This window comes from Stegodyphus dumicola, chromosome 12, assembly GCF_044657685.1.
Source record: "Stegodyphus dumicola isolate Sdum_Otavi_A_Nest chromosome 12, ASM4465768v1".
NCBI lineage: Eukaryota > Metazoa > Arthropoda > Arachnida > Araneae > Eresidae > Stegodyphus > Stegodyphus dumicola.
The window spans coordinates 68,607,049-68,628,537 of record NC_140779.1 but is presented as its reverse complement, the minus strand read 5'-3'; the positions used below and the strand labels follow the sequence as shown (position 1 = coordinate 68,628,537).

Here is a 21,489-nt window from a genome sequence, read left to right as displayed (position 1 = left end):
CTCAGCATTCAATATGAGTTCCCTAAGAGGGAATATAAAATATATATAACCACGGAATATAAAAATCATTTGGAACCGTAGGTAGTTGTTTTAAAAAGGATTTATCATGCATGGCACGATATAGAAGCAAATGATTTTTTTAAAGAACTATAATAAGCTTTTGAAAGTTCTGAAATAAATTTAAAGAGTAAGTAAAATGTTTCCGAATAAAAAAAGTTTTAAGTTTGGTTTAAGAAGTCTTAGTTTCATGATGCCAAGAGCATGCAAACGAAAGCTTTGGAATATTCTGTTATTTACAGAATACGCCAACTAATTAGTATATTAAATGAGTTAATTCATGTATATTATTCATGTGTATTAGATCCATATAAATCTGCAAACTGCTTAATTCTACATTTAAAAAAAGAGCTGGAGTACAGTACAGTACTACAGTATGAAAAAACAGTACTTCTAAAGTGACTTATATTTTGTAAAAACGGAGAAAACAGATTTACTTAAACAGTTGTAGAATATGCATGGTTATAAAAAAATATTTCCTTAAATGGTCTGGGGGAAATTTAGCGTGGATATAGAAATTGAGGAAATCAAAAGAATGACTGACAGCTTACATAGGAACAAATTTAAAAAAATGGAGAACGAGAATCATTCAAATCTCGCAAAATTATGCTTCTAAAAATGCAAAAATTTTCTAGAAATTACAGAAAAACAAATTAAAGGAAATTAAACATTAAGTTAAAAAAATTAGAAGAGGAAAACATTATTAAAAACCAATTAAAAACGTCTAAACTTTAATTTTAAAAAATTAAAAAGATTTTTAAATATTTAGCTATGTGATATTAGGAATTCATTAAAAACTTTCATGTATAGATGTGTTTTGTTTGTGTGCAGAGATTATCTTCTTTCCAATCTTATTTCTTTCTTTAATTTTGTTTCATTTCCAAACGCTTCATGAACGCTTGAGTTCATATGAAAAGATGAGTATGTTAAAAGATACCCTACATTAAACTAACTAAAAGAGCTTTTATCATTAATGAATAATGATTTCGACACTGGTAATTGTGAAGTTTTTTTTTTTTTTTTAATTTATTTATTTATATATATAAACAGGAATCTTTAAAAACCAACCGTGCTTTCGGAAAACGAATGCGACACCTTCAGGTTTGGACAAGAATATATGGAAGGAGTAGTTTTGATTTCTTTTATCCTACTCCCACTGAAAGGATTAGTGAAGAAAAGATCAGAATTAGAGGTCTAATCGAGGTGGTGATTAGCTGTTAACCACCACATTTAAACTCGGGCGCCACTGTAAAATCGTTATTATTATTTTTATTATTTGTGCGTGTCTTTGTTTGTATCTGTTCAGACGGAGAATCTTAAAAAAACTTAAGTGTGTTTCCTCTGGGAGGAAAATCCGACCCCCTTCCCCCTGTTGTCAGCTCGATGAATTTTCCTTTGTCATTAACGTTATTCTCCTGCAAGGGTTCGTGAGATAAATGCCGTTAATTCTTTAAAATATTCCTAAGAATTTTTTACATTAAAAGCAAAATTTGGATTGTTGAACTTTATTTAATTAGCTCAATTATTCCACTTTTGGGGGGCTTTTTTTTTTTTTTTTTTTTTAAGTTTTGCTTGAATTAATCAGTCTTGATACTATATGCCAATGAATGGATACTTTTCCACGCAGTCCATTTAAGTGTTATATAAACACCATCTCTTACCGAAATTCATTCATTTAAGATATATATATATATAAATATATTAAAATGCCTTGAGGGGACAAAGGACATTCCAATTCGTAAATTTCCTTCAAAAATTCGAAACTTCACTTTTTTATTTCCAAAAATAATGTAAGTGGTTGAAGAAAAAAGAATATTAAAATTGCAATGGATTATAGTCTTTTGTAAGAAAGTTCTGCTATAGACATGGTAATTTAAATGCTTTTAAAAAGCATTTAAAATTTTTGAAAATTTTGGGTATTTAAATTGTTTTACGTGTTTTAATTTTTATCGAATTATTTTCATACTTTAGCCCATAGGGGCAATTTACCCGGAAGAGCTATTAATTTCGTTTTGGCATTTTGCGTTGGTTCAGTATAAAAGTCTGAATCACTTTTCAAATTGTTGCCACCAAATATTAAGAGCCCTGTATTTTATTTAAAGAAATTAAATAATGAAGAATCTGCATGAATGTATGTATGTTTGTATGCATGATGTATGTATGCATGATGTATGTATGCATGATGTATGTATGCATGAATATATGTATGTTTGTATGCATGATGTATGTATGCATGAATATATGTATGTACGCATGAATATATGATGTATGTATGTTTCTATAAGAATGTATATATAAAACATAAAAATAAGTATCATTACTTTCATTTTTTTAAAGTATTAGCTGTATCAGTATATAATTAAGTATTTTAAAGTTTTAACACAAAATAAAAATTTTTAACGTCCTCTTGTCAGTATTTTATTTTCATGTTCTAAGACAGCATTATGATTGGAACGAATTTGAGAGTAATATGTAAGCTAGTGCATTGCACGCAACGGTAGCGTTCCAAAGAACAGCTGAGAAGCAGAGAATGGACAACAGACGCTGTAGTGCTGCTGGTTTTCCACTTCCGCCGGCAGATGTTCTTTCCTTCATCGGAGCGTCTTTCTTCGGGGGCTGGTGAAGACAGACAAGGAGAAAGAGGGGACCCGCAAATGCCACGCGCATGCGAAGGGGAAAAAAAAAAGAGTTCGAAAGGAATGAAAAGGACTCGTGCTCTGCGTGGGCTGGCTGGTTGTTGCCATAGTGACGCGTTGAAGGGAGTGACATCAAATAGCTACATGGTACTTCTTTGAAGGGCAGTTTCTAGACGTTATTTAATTTTGTTTAATACTTTTAAACTCTAAACTCAAGATCATTGTCAGACATCCCCGAATGAAATAAAAAGGTTACTGAAAATGTTACCGTAAAATGCACTGAGGAAATTTTTACTGGAAGCGCTAATCGACTCGCATACCGGCCAGGTCCAGTTTCTCCAAAACGATTATTAATAATCAGTATCAATATTCTGGCCACGTAACGTTCGCACATCCATTTTTTGTTGAACATTAGAAGAAATATTATAATCTCCCACTTCCTACTTCTTTTTTTAACGATTTTTCAGGGTGGGGGGAAGAACTAAAACAGAAAAGAAAATTTTAGTCACGCTCAAATACGCGGAAACGACGTTTGCACAGTAAATAAAATGTTACTTAGAACTTTTTGAGATAGGTAAATAATGAAATAAAAGAGTTCAAATAATAAGTTGTAATTTTAGCCAATTACCTCACCAGTTTCAAGACAGTTTCAGTCAGGTTTCAACACACCAACGAAATCAATTGCTTCTTCCTCCATATTTAACTCCTTTTGCGAATTAGTTTTCTTAAATATGTAATCCACCCTAGACGGTATTGTATTAAGGCTGACTGGTAGCCTAAAACGAAGGACGTAAGTTCGACTCCCTCATGAGTCTCGGGTGTTGGTGTGTATCTATCTATCCTTCCCCTTTTCATAGGTGTGGTACCAATCTGTCTGGGGTGCTTAAGTCTACCAAAACTTCCAGGGTTCCCTTGGTGCCCCCTGGGTGATGAGAAGATAATATGACGGAGTCGACTATTCCCGACGAATTGAAATTCTAGCTGGTGTCCAGCCATTAAAAAATAAATGTGCATATTTAATATTATCCTCCCTTTCACGTATTAAATCAAGCGATATATCTGCTTCTTCGCTATAGTACATGTAGTGCTCGTGATAGACATCAAGCACAGTCAAACCCATTTGAAGGCATAATCGAAAGCATCTAATTGAAACCAAGTTTGCGTTTATATTCCAGAAAATTCCATGAATTTCAGCCAACTGTTATTGCTTCTAATGTAGACAGAGCGGGCAAAGGAAAAAAATAATCTCTTCCATGTTTGTCCTTTAGAATCTCTTCGCATACCTTGGAAGCCCATCAAGTATTTTTCATGTCCACCTGCCACTGTTCTTCCACGAACTGCATCCGTCATTCAATTCTCCTTTCAGCGTTAAATATTTTTCCAACAGTTGCCAAGAAATTTCGTAAGGGTATCTTACCTTCCCTCCCCCCTTTCTTTTTCTGAATCTCCCCATGATGATCATATCTTTAATGGCGTTCTAGTTTACCTCTTAGATCCTAAGATTACTGAGAAAACGTTTCTGCAAAGTTTCCGTTTGGCAAGTCTTATTGTTTGTTGCTAATTTTCAATAGTTGTCCTTTTTTAATAGTTAGCTGTTTTGGGATTTAGTTTATGTTTAGCAGCAGCATCCGAACTTGAATAATATTATCTATTTAGCTAAGAGATTTCCTTAAAGCTTCTGTGCAATACTGGTTGGCACAACGATCTCTAAATTCTACAATAAATCTAAATCTAATTAAATTAACCGCATTTAATTTTACATCAAGTGGTTAAACGTAATTTTGAAATGTGCATATGTGGAATTTGCCAGCGATGGATGAAACTGCGGTAAGATTTCTTCAGGAACACCGAATTTTGACGCAAAATCTCTAAACAAGAAGAACAAGAAAAGATGCATTTGTAAATAGCCGGTGCTTCCGAGATGCCAAGGCTCTGCAATTTTCTGAATTTTTTTAAATGAAAACAGATCTCTGCGTACAGCGAAAAAAAAATGCAGAAAGATTTAGAGATAAATGTGTTTTATTTTTTTAATTCATCACGTGATCCTTATTTGAAAATTAAATTTTTATTTTAAATTGCTAAAGTATGCTGACTTTTTAAATACTGATAATGTCTCCTGACTTACAATAATTATTGTTACTTTGGGAATCTTTAAAAAAGTCTCGAAAGTAACGAACTTGCAGTTGATACACTTTATTTGACTTTTAGTATAAATAAAGTTGATATACTTTATTTATACTATATTAACTTTTATTTTTTCTTCTGTAAAAAAACACCGTACTGCGCCAGAGTGGTTGCGTTAATACGTAAGTACAACTTTTGCCATATTAGCTGGAATTAAGATTGTTTTTTTATCTTTAAATAAACTTCTGGGAAGCATACACTTTTTTATGGCAGCGTAACGTTCAAAAATGGGTTATAAATTTCCAATTAACATTACGGTTCCGAAATAGAACAGATTACGCTGTAGACGTTTTTTATATAAAAAAATATGTGGTTGTTCTATGGCACCAAGAAGGGATTTGTTCGACTTCTCACTGATGGACTTTAAATGTAGCAAAAACTCATAAGAAAGGACTGTTCGGAAACCTCACCAGTTTCAAGTGTTTGTATTCACATGACTTAAAAAAATAAATAAATAAAATAAAATAACCGTGGGCAATAATTTATGTGTAATATCGGTATCCCCTGTGTTACATTTTGAGAGACCTTCTCAGTGATGAGACGGCTAAATGACCGATTGGGTACTGACCATTCCCAATGAATGCACTAAGTTGAAAATGTCCAGCCATTTGAAACAACAATAGCATATTTTAATAACTACAACGAACCCTCTCGTGATGACCACCTCTTTAATATAACCATCTCTGATTGAGAACAAGAATAAATGTTGGTACTGAACATCACTTCTCTAAGCTATCATTTCCTCGGAAGACCAAAATCATTTGAAAATAAGTGTTTTCGTCTTAGAAAGAGTTCACTATATATAAGTAGTAATTACAATGAACCTTCTCCTGACAACCATATTTAGAAATGATCAGTATTTCCAAGAACGTAAAAAACTATCGGTATTGGATATTACCTCTTTAAGAAGAGCACCTCTGCAGAAGACCAGAATCATATGGATGCCTAGTTATTCGTCTTAGGGAGGATACAATGCATTTAATATAATAACTCTTAAATTTAGCTTTTACAATTAAATTTTCAGTTTTACATATTATTTGACATGCATCACTTAAATAAAAAAAATCGTAGATGAAATGGTGTTCTTATACAAAGTAGGATGTATTTTCTCCCTAATAAAGCAAATATTATTCATAAAACTAGCACATACTTTTGCAGAGACATTAGGATTTTTTGGAAGCAGGCAAGATGAAAAATTAGCAACCGCCTTCGCCGGGAATCGAACCACGGACCTCTAGAATAGCGGCCCAGCGTGCAGAACCACTACACTACGAAGGCACGCTAGGAAAGAGGGAGATATACCTTATACTTTAATTATTAAAAAATAAGTTAAATCATGTAGTTCTTAGAAATTTAAAGTTTGGTTTGGTATATTTGATTATGGCAAAGCACGCGAGAGCTATTTGCCTAAGTGGAGAGATGCCTGAAGGAGTTCCAAAGGGAAACTGGCTGGTTACACCTTAGAAATTTATGAATGAATTAAAGATTTAAAATTTTCCATTTCATTTATCAAATTTAATACTGCCTCGTTATTATTTATATTATATTTCCTTAAATTTATTATTTGAATGTGTAGTTAAAACTTTAAATAACTAGTCTATATTTATTTAGATCAGGGTTTCTTAAACTTTATCTTTATCTGTTTTCAGATACACTGTGTAAAAATATTTGGTAATTGTAAAATTATTATAATAAGTTAAAGAAATATCAAAACAGCTAAAATTTTTGGCGACCCCCTGCTGCAGATCCCACGACCCAAATGGCGGTCGCAACCCACAGTTTAAAAATCTGATTTAGATTAAATATTTACTCTAGACAATATTGGAGGGGGGGGGAGGCAATCGCATTCTTTTCTGGTTAATCTGTTATTTGGTAATTCCTGAGTAAGCTTGTAGAGATATTAGGTTTTTGAAAGCAGGAACGATGAAAAATGAGCAACACCTTCTCCGAGAGTCGAACCATGGACCTTTGAAATACGCGCCCAGCGTGCAGACCACCACACCACGAAGGCATGCGAGAAATACCTTATAAGCTATAGTTACATTAGGAGGATGCCACTTCAACGAATCCGTATATTTTACCTTCAGTAATAAATTTTGATATGATTGCTGTCAAGTTCATGAATGTTGACTTAAATGGAAAAAAAAAAAAAAAAAAACGAAATGAGTATACGCTCCATTTTATAGCAAATGTTTTATCTCGGATTGAACATGACAAGATCGCAATCGACTAGAGGAGGTATTAGGTTTTGACGCTTGGACTGACTTCCGTTACAATTCTCAGTAGCGGGTAGCAAGATCAACGCAGATAACGTGGAAAAAATTCGAAAGGGAATAACGTTACTCTTCCTACGCTTTTTTTCCGAACAGTAATAAATACTCGTAATTACAGTCATGCGTAGGCACCAAAAATAAATAAATAAAATAAAATAAAAATAAAAATATAAAAGTTATAAATAACCAAACAGAAATAATAATAAAAAGGTTATCCGAAAAAAAAACCATTAAAAAGATTTTACTTTAAAAAATTTCGGAATAGATAAATAAATAAACAGTATTAAAAAATTGGAACGTCTTACAATTTTTTTAAACGATTGTGTACCAGTTACGCAACATGAGCAGTAGAAACATTTGTACAGTGACAACAGAAATACAAATGCTTTTAAAAACTTAGATGTATAATAAGTTAAATGGGTTTTAGTTAATGTTAATTAAAATATATCATACTAAAAATAATATAAAGATTTAAATCACTAAAAACTGCATTTATTACCTGTAAACTGTTTACTTTGTTAATCCATAACAGAGTAATTAAAGATAAACTGAAGCTTTTGTGCTTTGTAGAATATCAGCCCCGCAATGCCCGAGGGCATGGGAATGATAAATAAATGTTGCTTGTAGAGTTTTCCTGTTCTTTGCCCGTTAATTTGTAACATCCGAGGCGAAACATTTCCTTGCTTTTTGTATTGCTCTTTTTAACATGGGATTTAATGTTTTATTATCTTGAAGTTTTGAAGATCAATTTTTAAATTTTGTTGTTGTTACTAATCTCACTTGTCTGAATTTGTGTCACTTGTCAAATCCACGAATTATTATCGTGGCTAGGAATACTATTCTGCGTCTGTCGTCTGCCAGAGCCTTGAGCACTATGTAGGTGACAGTCCGACTTTGTTCAGTTCTGCCCCAATTTTGAAGGAGAGCACCCCAGAGAACAGGTCCAAGAGTCTCCCACACCTCTTTCTCTACCATCAACCTCTCAAGGACTTTTGGCGCGCCGCATATTTTGAGTGTCCCCATGTCGCACAGACACTATACAGTTACAAAATCCATGTCTTCTCCATGATTCGAACCTGGGGCATTCGGTACGCAGTCAGCGTTGTTAACCACTCTCCCGTCTTGACGGCATTTTTAAAACAGTGAATCTTTCGTAACTGTTATTTTAACAGTGTTTCAGATATTAAACTATAATCTGAATATAAAAATTAGGTTAAAAGATTTGTTTAACCTTACTTAATTATAAAATTCCCCTTGAGGCGTTAAACTGTAATCTGAAGTTTGAAATCTATTAATTAGCCTTAAAATTTTTGTTTTCTCCTCGTCCAGTAACTAAAAGTCAGTTTAAAAAATAAAATTATATTTGAATTTGACACTTAACATTTTGCTGAAAATTGCTACTGGTCGTTTTATTGTCATTTAAAATTTTATGCTTAATATTTATTATCATTATATTTAAACTGGGTGCGATTAGCAAATACGACGAGAGACTGAAAGCATCTTTTGCAGAATAAACATAAATCTGTCATTCTGATGAATGTAAGTAGCTAAAAGAAAGGCTATAAATTCTTTGTGGTTAGTGAGATAATTCTGAAAGCCTTAAAATGAAACATATCTTTTCGTTAGAATATCAAAATTCTCCGTTACATTTTACACTTTATATATCCCAGAGAGAAAGAAAAGTTAGAAATATTTTTTCCTTCATGGGGAAATTCCATTTCCTCCATTAGCTTATCACTAAATTCAGTTTTGTTGGCGAAGAATTTAGTAATGGTGATAAGAGCGCCAAGTGCTGGCAGAAAAAGCTGTTAAACTGAAAACGATTTTAACGCTTAAGCTCAAACTTTTAAAAGTATGAGACGGAAATTTTTTCTTCATCCAACACGACAAGCAAACGATATAAGAACTGCTTTTTAAAAGAATGATTTATGACTTGAAGATAATTATCTGTTTTAAATTTCTTGAATACAAATCTGTTGCAGTATAAATGCACGTCGACAAAAGTCGACTTCAAACTTTTTAAAAGTTAATGACAATAATTATGATGTAATAACGAATAACTGTAAAACTAATTAATTGTCAGTTAGACTGACTTTGGAGCTTTAAATTTATGGCTTAATTACATTATCTTTATTTCTCCGCGATCTGCTAAAATTTAAACAATCGAAAAAAGTACTTCTAAACAGCGCTGTGGATAAAGAATGAGACAACTACATTAATGAAGTTACGACTCGTTCTTTCAAAGCAACATTTAAATGTTATAGACATTTACAAAATGGCTGTTCATTGACTGATGTTGAAATTCATTCCTTCAGGTTAATGTTAGGAATACTGATAAAAATGACTCTTCATTGATTGATGTAGGATTCATTCTTTCAAAACAACAGTTGAATGTTAGAAAGTTTTGTAAAATGGCTGTTCATTTAACGAAGATTTTATTTACTTATGGAGCTTTAAAACAGTGTGAAGAGTACGGACAATTTGATATTCGATCAAAATTGTGGGATCTAAAAAGAAACAAGCAAATCATGAAAATGGTTAAATCGAAATCCGTCAGGGAACTGGATATTTCTATCCGTTCACGTTGCTGAAAAATTGAAGACATAATAATCAGCTGAGCATAGAGTTAAGGGGAGTCATCACCTTTACACATTCAAAAAATCGAATTTTATTTTTTTGCATTTTTCTCATATATTTTTCGTCAGGTCTTCTCATGTATTTTTCGTCCAGGAGAAAATTTCGACCTCTACAAAATTCTGTAAACACTCTTTACAAGGGTGGCAAGAGACGAAGCTTCATTCCCATATGCTAAACGTAGACGTTCAAAGCATTTTTCCTGTCTTAACCCACTTTCAAATCACAGGAAATAATGCTCTTGCATCAGCTCCATTTTCCAGTCTTTCAAAATTTATTCTAGGATAGATAAATTGCAATCATTGGCCCAAATTATCGTCTACAGACATAGAAGAGTTCAAATTTACATATCTAATAAATAATTTTCTTTTAGCGTATATCGTCTACGCCTGTCTTAAAAATATCAGAGTTACTTACGTATGCATTAAATGTATATACAGGGTGTACAAAAATTATCTTTACAGCTTTAATATGTTCTAAAATAAAAAATATATTTACATTCTGTTTCCTGCAGTTATTAGTGTAACTCATCAAGTTTTCATAGATTTCACTGTACTCGAGAAATATTTTATTTTCTATCTGCACCTCTAACGAAACAGAACAAATAATTACTTTAAAATAAAGCAAAAGTCAGATGTAAATGTAACTGTCTCCTTTCTTTATATTAAATAAAGTTTATTAAAAAAGATATTATTCAATTTAAAGCTTTATTTTTTTCACTTCTCTTTACAAATCATTCCGCTTAATACATTGGTTTTTTTAATCACTTTTATACGAGAAAAATGTTGTACTATCGAGATTTAATCGTATTAACTGACAAAAAAGGAAAGCTCAGCCTCGACCATCACTTTACTGTCGTTGAAACCTCACTGATAATTTAATCTGATTTGAATCGAAAATCGTAACTAGTTGCTTTGACAGCTTTTATGGTTGATGAGTTTGTAACCTTTTAATTAAACAGTTAAGAATTAGTTGAAGCAACAAGCTATTCATCCTTTTCTTGAATGATTGGGCGAAACCTGCACGCCGTATCAACGCTTCTAACAACGCCGTCGGACATTCGGAGACTTGTTCTTGCAATTTAGTGATTAGTGGATTATAGCGTAACAGGCTTTGAATACTGATTGATGAATATTGTGAATGGTTGTGACTGAAAATTGGATAAGAGAACAGTTTCTTACTTGAGTTGTTTGTGCGTGCAAAACTAAAGAGACAGCTGAACGGTTGCTTTATCTGCACTATTATTACCGGAGTATATCGTATTTTAAATCAGCAATGAACTTTTATCTGTTGCAAGTATAAAAAGTAAATGAGATAGTAATAAAAATATACATAAGCATTTGTCACATATTCAGCATAATGCCTTCTTAAAGTTACTGGCACCTTTACGCAGGGCGCCTTGTATTCGCCAGTTTAGAAATCTTTACATGGTTTCCCGGCATAAATGTGCCAGTACATTTACGAGCATTATCTTATAACTTGAAAAAAAAATCTTATATAATTGGGGTTTTGATTTGTTGGTTTCTTTAAGGCAAACGCAAATCATATTTACATAAGAGGTGTCTTAGTATAAAGATGTACGCAATTCAAGATTAAAAATGAACTCCATAAAACTGTCAGTACCTCTATGATGGATCATCTCGAAGGATCGAGCGTCATAGCCGATAAATATGCATAAAAGTTCTTCCATCTTTATGACTGGCCGTAGCAGTTTCAGCTGGCCGATAGCACACTGCTATACAGCAGTCCCCAGCTAGCGTGCAACTATATACTGGCATTTATATGATGTAATACCGTTATGCAGATGTCTCAGCTGGCCTGCATGAAGGTACTGATATCTTTACAACAGGGAACCATCAGAGGCAGATAGGGTTGTTTTAACCGTACGGCCAAACTGTACAAAGATGCCGGCTTTTTTATGCAAGTTGGCCACTATTCGCCAAAACAAAGGTGCCCTGGCATAAAGACACGAAGGTGCTCGACATCCTCATGAAGTCCAAAGCTGCTGTAGCACCTATGTTAAGGCCTTTATCTCGACGAATTGTTGCCGACAGGCATATTAATGTATTTTTGTGAAATCGTCCGAGCTGCCTGACATGAAATTTCTTTGGTTTTATGCAATCAATTAAAGAATTATATCCAACAATTTGTAACGACAGGGAAGGAGTGTTAAAACAGTTACAATTAGTTTATCATTCGATTTTTTTAGTGTCATTAAATCATTTTCTTCTTATGAGCTTTTCTTTTTTGCTGCATACATTCTAGTAAAGTTTTATGTTTTTTAAATCGTCGATGTCAAGTAACAAATCGGCAGCAGTATCTCGGGAAATTTCCAGAATTCCCGATAACTCCATCCAACCTTAGACACTGTTATGCAACGCTGTAACGGTTTGACATAAAGATACTGGCATTTTCATGATGAGGCAATGTTATGTCACCATTCCAGCTAAAGTGCTTAGTGCCAGTACCCTTTTGCAAGTACCCTTAGTCTGGGGCCAAAGCTTTGTCGACAACTGGAAATCGTCGAAGAGTGAGCCCATTTTAAACATACTTTTGATAACCGCAAATACAAATTACCTGTGATATGTCGTTTACAAATGCAGGCAACAGCTAATTAACACGTTTCCGCGGAATCTCTGTAAATGCTTGATTTCTTTAAATATCGATTCTAAACATGTATGCACTTCCGATTATAAATGTTCTCAAAATAACTTAGATAATTTTAGGAAAAGGAAAAATTAAAATGTTCCGCATGCAAAAATAACGAATATTTTCGAAAATAAATTTATTTTCTTTTAAAATTATAACTTTAAATAAATTGTGCGATTTAATAGCAATAAAACGCATTTGTAAATACTTAAATAATTATTTATTTTTGGATTTAATTTATAAAATGCATTAAATATGAAATACATGCAATTGTTAATTAGTATGAACATTTGTAGCATTATTGTAATTAGTAAGGCAGGAATTGAAAGAGGAAGTGTCTGTCTTATTTTCTTTCTTTTTCTCCCTGTCCCTCTTTCTCTTTATATTATACTGGCAAAATGAGACCAAAGGTAGTTTTTTCTTTAGCTGTGTAAAAATACAACTTCTGTAACTTAAATAAAAATATATGGAAATGAGGCATTTCTTAGACAAACATGCGTCTGTCTAACGTATACACCGTGTCCGCAAGAGTTTTACCTGGCCTTTATTTTCGCAACCGTTGGTCGTATACATGTACTTCTACTTACAAAAATGTTTTAAATGACTCACATATTCGTAGTTTGTCATTTTGAAATTAAAATGTAGAGTTTCTCTCTTTTATTCTCCTAAATTAAATGTCGAGGAACCTCGTGAACTGTTAAGCGAATTATCGCTTAGTTCAAAAAATGGAAATCGTAAACTCAAGAAGGTTTAATTACCCTTTATTTCACTCAAAATAAGATGAACAGATGAGATGAACAAAATAAGATGAATTTCTTCGAGCTTACAACAAAGCCTCCACTTGGGCTTAAAAATAAAATATAAGAACTAACTATAACTAAGTATAAGAGATTTAGCCGAAGCTAACACAAATTCAACGGAGTTGGCCCTTAGTTTTAAGCTAGGCGGGCTCAAAAGGCTCGTAATATACGGCCGAGCGGGGGTAACAGCATTTAGAGAAACAACCCAAAGGCAAACACCCGCTACTCAGGATTTCTAGCTCTCTCTCACGAAGTAAGCTGAACTTTTCCTTTAATGCTATTTTTTACTCATTCAACGCGGTTCTAAAACCTCATTCTGGTAGAGAGTTGTAAGTTGAAACTACGAGCGATGGGGAAGGTTAACTAAATTAAAATAACTGTTATAAAATTAAAATTGTAAAAATTGAGTATTGTAAACAATAATTTTGTAAAAATTAAGAATCTTACTTTTTTATATTCTCCCAGTCCCTGTACTTGTATTTACAGAAATTTTATACTCATTATAAAGAATCAAACACAAAACATGTGAATTCCATATGTTTTGACCAATAAAAGTTAACCAACATTTTTCATATTAAAGTTGCTGATCATATTCAGGGGCCCTTGATATTGACAACTGTACAAATTGAAGAGTGAAAATTTTACATTTGAACGCAACTAAAAACAAAATATCAATTAATAAAAAAGATTTCTGTTATTAATAGACTTAGTGACTAGCAATTCTGTGCAGATTATCTTGGAGAGTATTGTTCAATATAAATTTTTCAAAATGGAAATCTTATTCACAAAATTAGAACTCGTATTTTAGAAAACACTGGTGGGCTTTAGTATTGGTACGTAACCAAATGGTAACATTATTTGCATTAATTAAAAATAAAAATATTTTCACTCTGATGATTTTTTGAATGATTATTAAATTATAATTCTAAAGTAATAAAATTGCATACGAGTTCTATTAACGTATTTTTAGCATTTAAAAATTTATAAATTAAAGACACCAGTAAATCATGAAAGAATATAATTAAACGAAATTGGAAAAGAAAAAAAAAAAAAAAAAAAAAAAACCTCGAATTACTTTAATTTATTTGTTACCCGACTTCTCAATGCAAATGAAAATGACTTCAAAATTGGGAAATTTTTAAATTAAATATCTCTGTTAGTTTTGACCGTATAAGAGTCAAACATTCGTGTTTTATTTTTTATAATAAATACAAAATTTTTCTAACTATAACTGCAAGGACCGGACGAATGTATAAAAAGTTAGATTTTGTAATTTCTTCAAAATTTATTTTTCAAATTTAAAAATGCCGTAACATGAACGCTTGGTTCGTTTAAAAGATTTTTATAATTGCTTGTATATGTCTACGATCAACGGTTGCGGAAATAAAAGCAGGATAAGGACTCTTGGGAAGCCGGTTATACTTAAGCCCGATAATTTACATCTTTATAACATGGAATTAACAGATTATATTTAAACATTCTACATGTGCCGTATACTCTTCTGAAGGGAATATTTATATCTTTTTTACACCTCACTGCTGAAAGCTTTCACATCCCAAACTGTTTCCACCTCGATCAGAATCTGGTCTTTTAAGAAGAAGCCTATGTAAACATTAAACAAACAATAAGGCATCGTTAGCTGTGTGCAGATGTAGATTGTGTATGTGCTGCTTGCTGTCTTGAGGCAGAGAGGATCTGTTGGCAATCCAATCGGGAGAAACAGCGAAGTGCAAAAAATAACACCACGTGGTAATAAACATGGTAGGGTCCCTGGCAGAGACAAGGCGGTGGCACCATGCCATGACATTTGCGGTACCAGGGCAAGCGTCATCCTTTTTCATTGTAATCTTCAGCTGTTGGGCCACTTCGCCTTTGTTTCACTTTATTTCTATTTAATTGGACCTTTGATTTCCGTTCTTTCAAGACCTAGATTTGAATGTTAAAGCTTGTATTATTCTTCGAGAGAATTTTATAATTACCAGTTTGAAATTTAGTGTAAATTTTCTGTTAGGCGATCACCCGCAGTGCTAGATGATTTTCGTTTTCTGTGGAAATGGTCACCTTAGAGAGATAATGTTAAATATTGATGTTTTGCTTATGCTCTTAGAAATATTGGTTATTTTCTAAATTGGATTGGATTATTCAGTTATGGTAAAGCATACAAGGGCTATCTGCCTAAAGGAAGGGATGCCTTCGTGGAGGACTTTCTAAGGGAACTGGCTCGTACACACGTTACACATGGGGAAAACCACGAAAACACCCATGCAGCCAGCCCGTTCGCGGGATTCGAACCTTGGACCAAACTACCAGCGTTCAAAGACTTTATCGCTCGGCCGCTGGTGGGCGGAAACTGGCTCGTATACACGTTACACAGCGTCTTTCCCGCTCGGCCGCAGGTGGACTTTTCTAAATTGGTTTACCATGTAGAGACATTAGGATTTTTTTTGGAAGCAGGAAAGATGAAAAAGAGCAACATACACCACGACAGCACTCACGGAAAAATGCGATAATTCCTTGTGCGATTACAGTTTGATATTTCAAAAAAGATTTTACTATTATATATATATATATATATATATATATATATATATATATGCGTAAAGACGTAGCTGCACTCAGTCATGTTGTTGTTGTTGTCTTGTCTTTATTACGTGGAATAATGGTTGCCACAGCCTACTCCAAACTGAGGTTCGACTTCTATGTTCCACCCCAATTTTGAGGAAGAGCACTTCGGGGGGGGATACGGGGGTTTCCAATCCCTCGCCCCTTCCAACAATCCACACGAGAGGACTTTCGGCTCGCCGCATATTTAGAGTGCCGCCATGCTGAACCTACATTATACATATACAAACATCCATGTCTTCTCCGGGATTCGAACCTGGGTCCTTCGGTATCGGAGTAGGCTTCCGAAACCACCATACTATCTGGGCGACTTCAGTCAGTCATGGCAGATATAAATATTCTTTTATTCTCGTTGACAAATATGTTCAAGTCAACACAGATAAACTGGCGCAGTGAGTACCTGCTCTAAAATTTGTTCATATTTTTGAGACGTTGCGGTAAAAAAAGCAACAACAGAAGTGAAGAGCGAGTGCGAAATATTCAAAATGAAATCTTGATAAATTATTTTGTTTAGATGTATTTTGATTGCTTAATTTAAAGCGTCTAAAATTGCTATTGGCAAAAGTAGAACCCCAGTATCTGCGTAACTAGTGTTTTGTAAGAACTACGCGAGAGCGATTAACTTTGAAATGACGCAGTTTACGGAGGTTTATTTTATTATAAGCAGTTCCTATCTTTAGAATTATAAAATGGAAAGTTAAAAAACTATTGCAAATTAAAGTTAGAATTTTGATGTACATGTTTTATCCTTCTTTTAAAACCTCTTTGTGAAAACCGTAACACGACTCTGAAATCTTATTCTTAGGAATAAACTCACAGCTCTTTGGCCAAAAAGGGGAAAACAAAATTTTAGTAACTCTAAACAGACGTTCCCACTTACAGTAATGATTGATATTTTTTCTCTAATACTGATTTCGACTTTATGGATCTGAAAGTCATGGAACCTATACAGTTAATGAAAGAAAGGGAAACAATACTAAAAATATATTTAATTTGCATTATAATCAAAGTCTGGAAACTTAACTAGTTCTAACGGGCGGGTCCAGGTGTTTAAACTGGTTTGCTGATTGTGTCTAACTTTCGTGTTCATTAGTCACTTATTCAATTCCTTTCTCTTTCAGATGCCTCAACAGGCGTTCCCGGATCCAGCTGACTCCTGCACCTCACCATCTTCTGCAGCCAGAGAGAACTGCGTGCCTGGAATGGTCCTGTCCTCATCGCATCCGAAGATGACCGAAGAGAGGTCCTGACCCCCCGTGGAAAATGGGCGAGAACTGAAGAAGATGACGCATCAGGACTCTTGTTGTTGGCCACTGTCGACCTCGTCTAACTCGTATGCCCTAATTCCTCACCTGCACACACCTTTGCTTAGATGCACAGTTATATGCAAATGACTCATCTTCTGGAGAAGCAATTCATTTTCCACCCATTCGGCAGCAAATGCGCTGTTGAATTTCCTCTATTGTTCTCGAGGAAAACGCGGATTTCAGTGTGACCTTGAAACCTTTAACTGTTCTTTACTCTTGATGGTTATTTTTGGAACTGAACTTTTTTTTTTTTTTTGTTTGTTTTGTTTTTTGTAACAGCATAGTTTACTTATTTCCTCCTCTCTAGTCGAACTTCATACTTCTTTTTTCAATTACTTTACTTCGCACATTTTAATCAAGAAGAATTTAAACAAACTTCCGCAGTGATTCTGTTAGCTGGATTTTCTGTTTTTGCCAAATAAGATTGGTAAAATTTTTAACCTTTGTGACGCCATGAAATTCTGGAACCGGACATATATTTCTCAAATGAGATATATACAATAAACCCTCTCGGAGAAAACTACATATAGTTTTAGGTTATTTAATCTTTTGTGGAGGTGATTATCCAAGGATTGACAGATTTTTATTTATGTTCTCAAAAGCAAACGTCACATTCAGAGGTTGTCGCCTTAGAAAAGCGGTCACAAGGAAAGGGTTTACGTTACATTGCATGCTTGATGCCATTGCCGTATAGAGGTCCCAAATCATACAACGCAAGTATGAACGACCAACTTGTTAAGTGTAAAACATGTTTTCTAGATCGCTGTTTTGGGCTAATATTTTTCATGGATCGACTCAAACATCAAATAAATAGCAGTAGAAATCCAGTTTTAATATTAATACGATACGGTGTTGTCTTATACTTCATCTCTCCTTGTCAGTTAGCTCAGGAGGTTTCAATGTGTTAAACTGCATAAATTTGATGGACTGATCACTGAAGTTTTTTTTTTGTTTTAATATCGATCATCGCAACAAACCAAGTTGTGTGCACTCCTGATACAGCAAATGAAAAATTATCAGTTCTTTATAATCTAGTATAGGAACCTTCTTGCCCTGACCATCTTCCCAAGACGACAGCCTCTAAAAATTATCAGTATTTCTGGTAATTTGGGTAAACGATTAGATATCATACTTAAAAATGACCATTTCCAATGATTGCGGAAATCATCTGAAAAAATGAAATTATGCTCTGGTTTCTGTTCGTCATACGACACAAAACTTCAGTTTGGCTGATTTAAGAGAAGAGCTCTCCATTAGTCTTAGACAAGACTTTTATTTTAATTTATTACAACTTTGTCATCTATTACGATAGCCATTTTACAGAGTGGTGTCCTACCAAATCGCACATGATTAAATGTTGTCATTTATTTTATTACAATCAGTCCTGTAATTTGGATTTTTTCTGTTTGAAATTTAAATTGTTTACTTTTCTCCAGGAAAATTAATATAATATATTCAGATAGTTCACTTAGTAATAATAATTCATATTGAAATTAATCTAGCAATACGTATCCATATTATCATAGACATATGTGTCATGAATGGTTATCTAAATTACGAAGATTATTTAGATCGCATATGGGTTACGTAAAAAAATTGTCAAATATTTATTGCACACAAAAAAATTTTCCATCTTTGCTAGAATCACTGCGGAAGATGAATAAAATATAAAAAAACCAAAGGAAAAAAACTTTTATTGCTTTTTTACCCTAATTCTTACAAGAAATTAATTTTTCATTCGATCATCCATTCTCCTTTTCATATGCCTTCTAGGTCTTATAAGAAATGTTTTTGTCTCCTGTTACATTTTTAATATTTTTCTTATGATTAACTTTTTTCACTCATTTTTTTCTTTTTATGATTAAACTGAATCATGAGAAAAAGGCCTTAAATTCCACATTTCAATAAGAGAATGGTGAATTGTAAAACGTAGTTAGTATTCTCCCCACCATTGCGAGGGGTTTCTGTACTTCCTTTGTATATTTGAAAATTAAGCATAGTATTTGAAAAATGATTATGTAAATAGTAAAAACACGGTGTGATCCGAAAGTCTTTCAATAATTTCAAAATTTATTCTCAAATGAAATCAACAACATAGAAAGGCGCTTTATATTCAGTTATGCACTGTTGCATGATATGCTATTTGTATTCATTTTGCTGAGCTATGACACACCTAACTGTGAAATACTGTTTGCACTTTGTTGCTATTTGATTTCATTTGATAACTTAACCTTAGATATGTGTTACTAGCCATTTGATCTAGTAACTTAAACGTAGGAATTAATGGCGTAACTTCTAACGACTGAAAGTGCATGTTTATGTTATGGTACAGGCATCACAGCTGTTGTAAACAGAAATCTAAATACACCGATTAACAAAAATTTCAACCTCTTAATATTTACGGCATAGCTAGTCATGGAAATACACAAATGTGTAAGAACTCGTGCGAATCATAAAATTATTCTTCAGCAACGCAACTGTTTGTAGCAATTAAAGTGTAACCTACCCACTGCAAAGCTCTCAGAAATTCAGTATTTCACGCAACACAAATAAATCAAAAATGAAACATGAACACATTTTTTTTTAAAGTTTCTCTGTTAGAAGTGACACAGTCATATTAAGACTAACATGGAGGCATTATACGGACTTCTCCCAATGCGCGATGGCGATTTCATTTTAGGTTATGCCGTTCTTGCATGAAGGGAATAATGTTTGAAATTTTATGCCATAAACGTTGTGCCTTGAACTTCGATTGGTTGGTTGACGCCATGTCTTTGTTTAATAACGAAATTGTCCATGTTACTTGGGAATCTTGCGCCATGACATGAGCACTTCAAAGGTTAGCGATCCACTATTTTTCAAATCGGCTTTGAAATAGTTAAAAAACACAAAACAATAATTTTGCGTAACAAGACCGTATTTTCTGAACGTAACAATTAATTGCTTCAACGGCTACTGTGTGTTTTTTTTTAATTACCCAGTAAAATTATATTGACAAAGATTCCTAGAAGAAAAACTGGTTAAAATTATTTAAATTAAAAACAATTTCTTTCTAAAAATCAACATTTTTTTTTGCGTAAATGCATTATCTTATTTAACTAACCAATAATTTTTTATGCGTTTATACACTTAATATCTCTTCATAGGATGCGGAACTGTTAAACAAACAGAGGAAGAAAGAATTTTCAAATCGTATTTCTCCCAAATACATTTAGCTACTTTTCAAATGTAGTTCAAAGTTAAATCGAAAGACTTTTGAATCACACTGTGAAACGTTGCCATTTCAAATCTTCTGTGCTAGAAATTGTGATCTTCTACCTCTCTTTTTCCATCTCAGATCTCACTCCTTTCAGCGAACTTCTACTTCTTCGAGGTCGACAGGTAAATCAGCAACGTGGCGGAATCTGCATCTATTTTCGTTCTCTGTACGCTGACGGTGAGAGGAGGGAAGACTCATCGAACAGAATGTGTCATTGTTACTCTTGTATAAAATAAGCAATCAAACAAACGAAATGAATATTATCATTGTGTGCAAAAGAAGCGGCCGGACGTCCGCTTATGTATATCTGCTTGAAAGAGAGATCCTTGTTTTTACTGTGACAGTTTCTTCAATAAATAGAGAAGAACGACAGGTTTCGACATATCATTCATAGGCGAATGTCTTTAGTGTTATTGCCGGATTATTGGAAGAACAAACTTGCCTATGGGAAAGTTATTGGAAATTTCTAATTACATTCCGGTTTAGCTAATATGAAATTTTAGATACTAAACAAGTATCAAGCAGAGCAGTAAAATTCTTTTCCGAACACCAGTTCTAAAAAATAAAGCTTATCAGCTACTTAAAGATTTATGTATCAAGAAAGCTTTTAATTCATAACGTAACTATTATCATTAATACGAGGGAGTTTTCAAAATTAAAGCACATTAATATTGTTTTGAAATGTTTAATACATAAACAGACACAATAGAATAGTTTCTTTGTTTTACAATCAAGTCTGATTGTGGCACAGAGAAATTGTGTGTATCGTTTACGATTTTACCATGAACATTGTCGTCCATCCGTTTCGCAGATACTATCATCTTCAGTACCGTCCACAACGTAGGTAACACTTTACTTTTTGAACAAACTGTTTTTCAATGATCGTATGCTGGTTTTACATTGACTTTAAGTTCGTTTAATAAGCCTGGCAGATTTAAATGACCAATTATCCGAAAATGTGAAGCTTGGAAAATAGAAAGAACTTGTGTAACGTTAGTGTATAATGAGGGATTTGTGAAATAGGGTGGGTGCCTCACTTGAACTCCGAAGGCTTCTAATCTTAAGACA

General features: G+C 33.4%; 1 protein-coding gene and 1 non-coding gene across 2 annotated transcripts in view; one reads left to right on the top strand and one right to left on the bottom strand.

The window, feature by feature from the left end:
• Positions 1 to 20,793, top strand: part of LOC118192742 (uncharacterized) — a 119,966-nt gene extending 99,173 nt beyond the window's left edge. Inside the window, exon 3 of the mRNA XM_085806526.1 lies at positions 16,977 to 20,793. The gene's annotated coding sequence lies outside the window, so the exon portion shown is untranslated. The remainder of the gene's footprint in view (positions 1 to 16,976) is intronic.
• On the bottom strand, positions 6,082 to 6,155 carry TRNAS-GCU (transfer RNA serine (anticodon GCU)). Its single transcript has one exon. It is a non-coding gene; the product is annotated as a tRNA-Ser (tRNA).
• Positions 20,794 to 21,489: the final 696 nt, after the last annotated feature.